This window comes from Thamnophis sirtalis, unplaced genomic scaffold (assembly GCF_051295495.1).
Source record: "Thamnophis sirtalis isolate CommonGarterSnake01/CBP01778 unplaced genomic scaffold, rThaSir2_p1.2 scaffold_3, whole genome shotgun sequence".
NCBI lineage: Eukaryota > Metazoa > Chordata > Lepidosauria > Squamata > Natricidae > Thamnophis > Thamnophis sirtalis.
The window spans coordinates 100,281,595-100,290,057 of record NW_028261383.1 but is presented as its reverse complement, the minus strand read 5'-3'; the positions used below and the strand labels follow the sequence as shown (position 1 = coordinate 100,290,057).

Below are 8,463 nucleotides of genomic sequence, written 5' to 3'. Positions count from 1 at the left end.
TGAAATTAGATCTATTTAGTCAGAAATGGCACAGTTTTTAATTTGGAGATGAGTGTTGTTTTTTTAAACAGCCACCATTCCCACAGTTCTTATATTGAGGTTATCTCTTGTTAAATCTTCTAACAGATAGAATACATTCTAAAGTATTCTGTCTATACTTTACATGGAGGTAGGATATTAGATTCTATCTTATTTACGTAGAGAACCAGTTGATTATGAACAATTAATAGTTTAATAATAAAGGATGAACAGGTAGTATATAAGTTGCTTCTGTTTAGAGATGAGTCAGGGAAAAACCCTGAGTGTTTCCTAGCCAAACAATTATGAAGGCTATCAATGGATTTCTCTGTTTGTTTTATTTATGTGTATGTGTTTATAGATTATCTGCTTTTATTTTTCTTATTTTGTCAACTGCCTCTATTAGACTCACCTCCAGGTACTTATATTTCTGTCTGCTTTCCCTACATGGATAAAATTGTATCATTTTATCACAGAAAAAAATGTAATTATACCGTAGCATTATGGGAAAACTCTTTTATTTGAAAATTATAACTTTTTTATAAGGAGCTCAGGGAAGCCCATATACAACCAACAAGAGTTACAAGATTATTGTACCAGGATGAAAAAAATAATAAGTATCTGTCACAAATATCTCATGAGGTAGATGGGACAGTAGAAAAATGACTTGTCAGAAGTTACGATGACAGTTTCTTTAGTGGAGGTAGGACTTGAATCTGTCTCTGTTCTTGTTTCAGCACCTTTTTTTACTCCATGTCATTCTTACTTCCAAATATTTGATGGAAATCACTCTCTTTTTTATTTAATACTTGATAACACTAGCATTTTGAATTGTGTTTGAAAACAAATTGCCAGCCACTATGATAGTTCTTTAATAAATGAAAGGATAATGCTGTGTTTTGCTTGGGCTGTAAATTGTTTCTCTGCTAAATCAGTTGAAGTTTCTGGTAACTTTCCAAAGATAATCATGAATATAATGGTAGTATTCTACAATGATATGTAACATATGTATTCTTATATACTCTTATAAAGATGGAGATGCACTGTTCATTCAACAAAGCCAATTTGTGGTTCAAATTGTAAACTTTCTATAAAATTAAAACTTATCATACAAGCTAGTTGTGTGATTCCATGGGGAAATTAATATATTGAATGAATAAATGGATAACTGAAAAAATTATGAATTGCAATTTGTGTCGTGATTAAAATATATCCTGGAATGTAAAAAAAATGTAATGGCTATCTGATGATAACAGTGACCAAAACTGAAAAAAGAAGAAACAAGAAAACAATTGCCTCAAGTTTGATCATTGAGCTAGAATCAGACATGTGATATAATGGCATTATAAAAACACTGATAAACTGGAAGATTGGATGAACTATTTAAATTTTTTACCAGATTATGCATTTAGAGTGATATATATGATTTGTAAGCAGCAATGGTCAAGGGACTGGAAAAGATCAAACCTTACCAAAGCAAGATTTTGCAGTCTAGACTTCATTAGTACATAGGATGAAAATTGCCAGATGGATAAGCTTGGGAGGCACATGAGTTTATATTATATTGCTAATATGTGATAGGTAATGGAAACAGCATGAGAGTTCCAAAAATATGTATATTTATGCTTTATTGATTATACTAAACATTTGACTTTGTAAATTAAGAGATGTTGTGGATAGCCCTTTAAAATGTTTTAAATTGCCTTATCTACCCAAAGAATCTGTTTCATGACTAGAAACAATTAAAACAGAATATGGAGCTATTCAGGGGTTCAAAATCTGGAAAAAAGAACATCACAGTTGTACACTGTCACCCTCTTTATAAGATTACCTGCAGACACAAGAAATTGAAATCAGAAGTTGTGGAAGAAACACCAGTAGTGTTAGATATGCTGATAATACCATATGATGGCTGAAAACAAGGAACATTTAAGAAATCTCATGTGGGAAGTGGAGAAGTCAGTCTTTCCTCAATATTAAAAAATAAAAGAAATATGTCAACATACAATGCCAAATCAATGCAAATTAGCAAATATATTGTCAAAGTAATAACAAAATTATTTATCTTCATACTTGAAAAATAATTTCTGACTGTTTTAGACGAAGTATTAACATATAGACATCATATTGACAGTAAAGCTATGTACAGTCAATTGTTTTTCTTGGTTGTAATAGCTCTAAAAGCAGGACAGAAATATTGAATTAAAATAATGATCTCTGAATGATGGGGTTGGAGAACACCTTAGACCTCAAGAAGAATAAAGAATCAAATGCTAAATAATACAGGATGATTCATTTGTTGAAAGCAATAATAATAAAGCTAAACTTTAACAAGTTTGAATACATAATATGAAGGCAAGAATCTTGGTGAATCACTAAAAAGGCCAGGAGGATGACAAAGCTACATACCATCACTGATGAGGCAATTCTTGTAAGTATAAGCTTACAAGCATAAGAACTAGTGAAATGTTCCATCATATAACAAGGAATCAGAAATGATAAAATCACTAATCAATACCAATAATGATACCAGAATATAGATAATTAGATTTTTTGCACAAAGAAAAAAATTAACAAACATTTGTTATGTTAATATATTTCACAGTAAGGAACAGGATTTGCTTCATAAAAGAGGTGGACTCGGAAGCAAAATTTAGCTCTAGCAAGAGACTAATTGTTTTCATTTAAACTTTTATATAAACTATTTTAAATTGTATTATAGTTCTTTATGTAATACCTTTGTATGTTTCATTTATTGCATAATGATTCTATCCAGAAGAGGTAGTCTAAATCCAATAAATAAATATTTGGAATTATAAGTAATCCATGGCTTAATTGATGTATTGGTCAAAATAAATACAGTATTTAAAGCAGAAGTTCTAAATGTACTTTCCTGATAGTTTTATGGAAACAGTGTTATGTTTGAATTGATCCTGGATTATACTGTAAGGAGAACTCTCTTTTTTGTCCTGTTTCATGTTCAGTTGTAGGAATCATAATTCAGACAAAACACAAAAATATCACAAATAGATGTTCTCTAGTTTATTTAAACATCCCCATAGTCAAGAGTAGTGAATTGGGCATTATGCAAAGAATTTTTTTTTTTTCATATTAAGCTATAATTCTGGTTTATCAATCTAAATGAGTAACTGTTAAAAATTGGAATAGTAACTAAAATGCTAGTAAATATTGGAAAACATGACAAAAGTGGAATTATTACATTGAGTGTTGTCTTTTTAGTTATTTCAAAAACAAATCAGAGAAATATATATCCTTCCACATCTGTTTTTGGCCTTTTCTAACTTTATATAATTCTTCTGCACAATATTTTCCCCCCATGACAGCTGTTTTTATGCTACAAAATGGGTTTATTACAGTTGCAAATTACTTTTTGTAGTATTAAGCACAGGAATGATCCAATTTGTAGAGACAAATTATCTTTGTCAGTAAAACACAATGGTTGCTAAGTATAGCTTTCATTAAAATGAGAATTACTTTATAAATCCATTCTTTTGCCAGTACAGTATCTGTTGCAATTTGCCACACTTACATTGTTCATTAATCATCCAAATATGTGATTTTGTCATTTTTCTTTATGTTTGAATTTCACATGCCTATTACTGATAATACAGACTAAACTAAAACTGCAAGAAATAATTTTAATTGCAGAGGCTTGAATAATTTACAGTAGGTCTGTGCAAAGTGGAGATGTCCCCCAAAATGTGTCCCTGCATTGTAACGCTTCTCTTTGGACTGTGAAAGCAGCTTCATCCTTTTTTAAGATTCAACAAACTCCATACACGCAAGTACCGATAGTGGGAGACAGCCTGGACAATCCTTGCAAAGGATGTGACTGCTTTAATGTTAGAATAGAGATGATTGATTTGCATAGACATCAGTATGAAGTGTATCTTTCAGAAGCAAGAAATCTAAAGACATACATGGGTTCTTAATTTATGGGAAGAATAATATATGTAATTTTTTATACCAAGAGTGTCCATGGAATGAGGAAGAACAGCTTTGGTCACAGTCTGATTATATTGAAGGAGATTAAATTGAAGGCTTAAAACTGTTAGTTAAATTGTAGTTATTATTTATAAACTATTTTTTTAAATAAGTGGCAGATAGCCACAGGAGCATATGATAATTCATTTTAAGATATTCTATCAGTAATAAATATATATAACCAAATTCTTAGGAATTTTAACATACTGTAAATACCGTATTTTTTTGGAATATAAGACACACCTTTTTCCCTCAAAAAAGAGGCTGAAAATTTGCGTGCGTCTTATACACCGAATACAGCAATTTTTTTGCCTCCCCAAACCCCTCCCCCTTTACCAAAATGGACCTGCATAGCAGAAATGAGCAAAAATTGGGCAGTTTTTTGCTTAATTTCCCCCCCCCAGCCCTGAGGAGCACTCTACAAGCCTCCTAAAAGGCTATGCATTCCTTTTTTGGTGGGGGGGGTCTGTTTTTGCGAAAAGGGTGCTTTTTGGGAGGTCTGCAGAGTGCAAAAACTTTTTTTTAAATTTGCTTCTTCAAAATCTTGGTGCGTCTTATACTCCGGTGCGTCTTATATTACAAAAAAATATGGTAGTTTAAAATAGCTAATGTGATTGCTGCACTAAATCTTACAGAAAAATTGATGAGATAGAAAAAAAAGCAGTAATTCCTATGATTCTGAAGTGTGGATAAAAGAGGGGACAGAGCATTCTGTCTTTCTGTCTTATCACACACACAGACAGATACATGCACATATCATCCCCTCACACACAACCCAGATTTCCTTACATTCACCAATCTTTACTTTCCTAATCTTGGGGTGGGGTGGGGAATTATCTAGTTGGCCATTTCATAGGTACCGAGACATTTTGCACATGGACAAATCAACCTATCTTGTACTGTGGCCTCACTTCTATGTAAGATATCCTTCAGGATATTTTCTGTTAAATGTAATCGTAGTAAATACGATTCAGGAAGATTATTAGGAAGCAGCTTGAAAAGAAAAGTCCTTTAAGATAGCATCAATCTGGGTAAATGTAATCATAAAATGGCTTAGATTAAACAGATAGTGGATTCAGAATTGCTCAATTATGGAACTGCTCTTTATTTTGTTTACTAGCAAAGAGAAAATAGATATCTGAGGAGCCATTTTATTTTTTTTATTTTTTTTGATGGAATGTGAGGAATTCTTATGTTAATTCTCAAGGCATTGAAGTCATGCTTTCAAGATGGTCTTTTGGGAAATAAGATCACCATGTATGAAACACAGGAAGTTATCTGGATTAAATTCCTTGGAAATACAGTGATTTGATGGAAATTTTTGTAAAATTTTTCTATGTAAATTCTAAGCATCAGAACAATTCTATTGTTTTAGAAATAGATGCTGTATTTATTTGTCTTTGACAGAATCGAAATAAGGATACTAATTTTCATTCTTGGATTAGCTATTTGTTTTGTTATGATTTAATAATAGAGGTGAATCTAGAAATCTAGACATCACCTATAGGGGTTGAGTGCTCACTACCTATGAGATATTTTTTGGAAAAATAGACGGATTCAGAAGAGATCTTTATTGAAGATTAAGAAATCTTAAGTTATTAGATAAGGAATTTTTAAACAATATTTAAACACTTCCCTATCTTTACTTGGATAAGAGCAAAACATTTCAGCCCAGTTGTCATGACTCAACTTCCAGACTTCCCTTGAGATAGTTTTAGAGTTTTAAAAGCAAACACTATTTCCATGCACCTAGATAAACTGTTATGTGAAAGAAAAACAATTATAATTCCAAAGGCCAAAATATGGAACAATTATACTTTTCTGACAAAACCAGTTTTATTTATGACCAAAAGGCCCAAATATTTTATTAGGAAGGTTGTCTCTAAGGCTATATGCTCATATTTTAGAATTTTAGCTTGTTTAAATTCTTATGTTAAGGAACTTTACATAATTTATGATTCTCTGATACTTTTTGTTTTTGCTGTATGTACCCAGAGGCAATGAAGCAAACATTCAGTGAAAGCAAGGTCATTCTATGCATACCAGCAGGTTTATGTGAAGACATGTAGCACAATCTCATTTTGCCTGTACAAGTGAATTTTCTTAAGTCTTCAGATGTGTTCCTTTTTTTATCAACTAGATTACGAGTGTCAAACTTGCCACCTCATGTTGTTATCACTTGGTTTCACAATGTTTTTCGCATTTGCGGAGCTGGGGTAGGCGTGGCTTGCATGTGATGCATCCGGCCCACGGACCACCAGTTTGACACCTCTGAGCTAGATTATTTCTTGTGCCCTTGCATTCAGTAGTTTGTGTTTTAAACCACTACTCATGACAGATATTGAGAGCAAAGAGAATCTGATTAATACTAGGAATTAAACATTTATAGGGGGATTGTTTATCTTCTGTCAATCATGATTAATAATAATCATAATAATAATTTATACTTGTAGAAGGATTCTGAAGTTGTAGCTATACTGATCCCTTTAATGAGAAAGGAAGGGAATGTTTGCATGTTGATATTTTAATAAATACATTGTTACGGTACTTAATTAGACTTATGATTTTGCTTTTGATTGATTATGAATCGTTTTAGATTTCCATCAAGAGTGAGTTTTTTTCAATCCTTACTACTGATAATGTTTGAATGTTGAATGAATGTTTATTTCATTTGTATGCCGCCCTTTTCCCCCGAGGGGGATTCAGGGCGGCTCACAACTCAAACAAGGGAAGGGGGATACAGACAATTTGACAACAACACAAAACAATACATAATTTAAAAAGCGCAACAAGCATACCATTCGAGATAGGGGCACGGTTCTTTAGTCCCAGGCCTGTCGGAACAGCCAGGTTTTAAGGGCTTTGCGGAAGGCCTGGAGGGTGGTGAGGGTGCGAATCTCCACAGGGAGTTCGTTCCAGAGGGTCGGAGCAGCCACAGGAAGGCTCTCCTCCGGGTAGTTGCCAGTCGACACTGGCCAGCGGATGGAATTCGGAGGAGGCCTAATCTGTGGGATCTAATCGGTCTGGTGGAGGTAATTGGCAGCAGGCGGTCTCTCAAGTAAACATTGGATGGCTGACTTTTGGACAAATCAACTTGATTTTTTAAAAATTTGATACAGTTAGTGGATAGAAATACCCCAGGCCCCTATATACACGTACATAGGTATCTTTCCCCATCCATTTCAGTTTTAGAACTAACTAGATTTCGTATTCCCCCTCAACTCCTGCTATGCTGCTTTATCAGGGCTTGTTCATACTTGCTCAGAGTGTGGATGCCAGAGTATCACAAAAGAGGAGCCGTCATAGAAATCACCTATTGCATTACCCTTATCATGCCTGAATAAACAAAATCCTCCACCCTTGTATGCTGCCCCGGCTGGACTCAGTTCATTGCCTAGGCAGAAAAGAGAGTTGGTTTTTCGTACTGCAAACCCTGAGGAGAAAGTGGACAGAGACCACCCAAGTGAAGATTGATTATATGGTCACACCTGAGGCTTGGAAGACTTATTGAGACTGTTGGCACATGGGCAGGAGAATAAAACTCATGCTACTGCTGCTGCCAAATCAGAAGTTGTCTTTTTGGAAAGATTTTTTATTTTGAACAATATTTTTGTAATCTTGGCTTGGATTGGTGAAATTGGTGATGTTCCCTGAGTACTCAGGAGACTGGGGAGAACTTAAACAGGTCCTCTACATCTTTGGAGAGTTCAGTTTGCTTTCTGTTACTCACTAGTCAGTTCCTCAACTATCTGAAGCTCTCATTGCTAATAGTCTTTGATCTCTCCACAACAATGTGTTGAATGCTTTATTTTTTATACATTAGTAGATGTTGGAGATGGAGTGGCAGAACCTGGGGGGGGGGGGAGTTTAAAAAGAGATTAGCCTAGAATCCCTTTTTGGTCGCAAGCCGACTAAGTCCAACTGTCCTTGAATTCCATGAGTCTTTATCTAACCTCCAAACAGATGCTAACCATTAATTGAGAAGATTCCTGTGCATAGGTTGTTTAGCAATAAATCGGTTTAATTGGTCCTTCATGTGGACCTAGTTTTTTCTTCCTGACTGTAGCTGTCACCATACCTTCTAATAGTGCTCAGGTACGTTGAGATTTGAGTTAGCAAGAAGTTGTATGGCAGTATACCAGAGTGTATGGCTATGATAATTATGGGATGAAGAATGAGGTTGCTAATAAAATTATTTTAAGATTCACACCTCATATAATATTTGAATTCTTTCTCTGTGGAGTTTCACTGACAATTATATAGTAAATGGTCATATTTGACTACCTAACCATTTCCATAGAAAAACTTTGTTATAAGCTGTCAAAAACTGCTCATTTACCAATTAGGGAGATGGGTTAGGTGCCTTGTATGAAACTGCTCTTCAAATGTGATGATTCTTTGGTTTTTTAAATTTTTAATCAGATTTTAATGAGATTCAGT

General features: G+C 33.9%; 1 protein-coding gene across 1 annotated transcript in view; it reads left to right on the top strand.

The window, feature by feature from the left end:
• The window catches only part of DPYSL3 (dihydropyrimidinase like 3), a 71,795-nt gene that overhangs the window by 1,176 nt on the left and 62,156 nt on the right, over window positions 1-8,463 (top strand). The gene's annotated exons all lie outside the window — the stretch shown is intronic.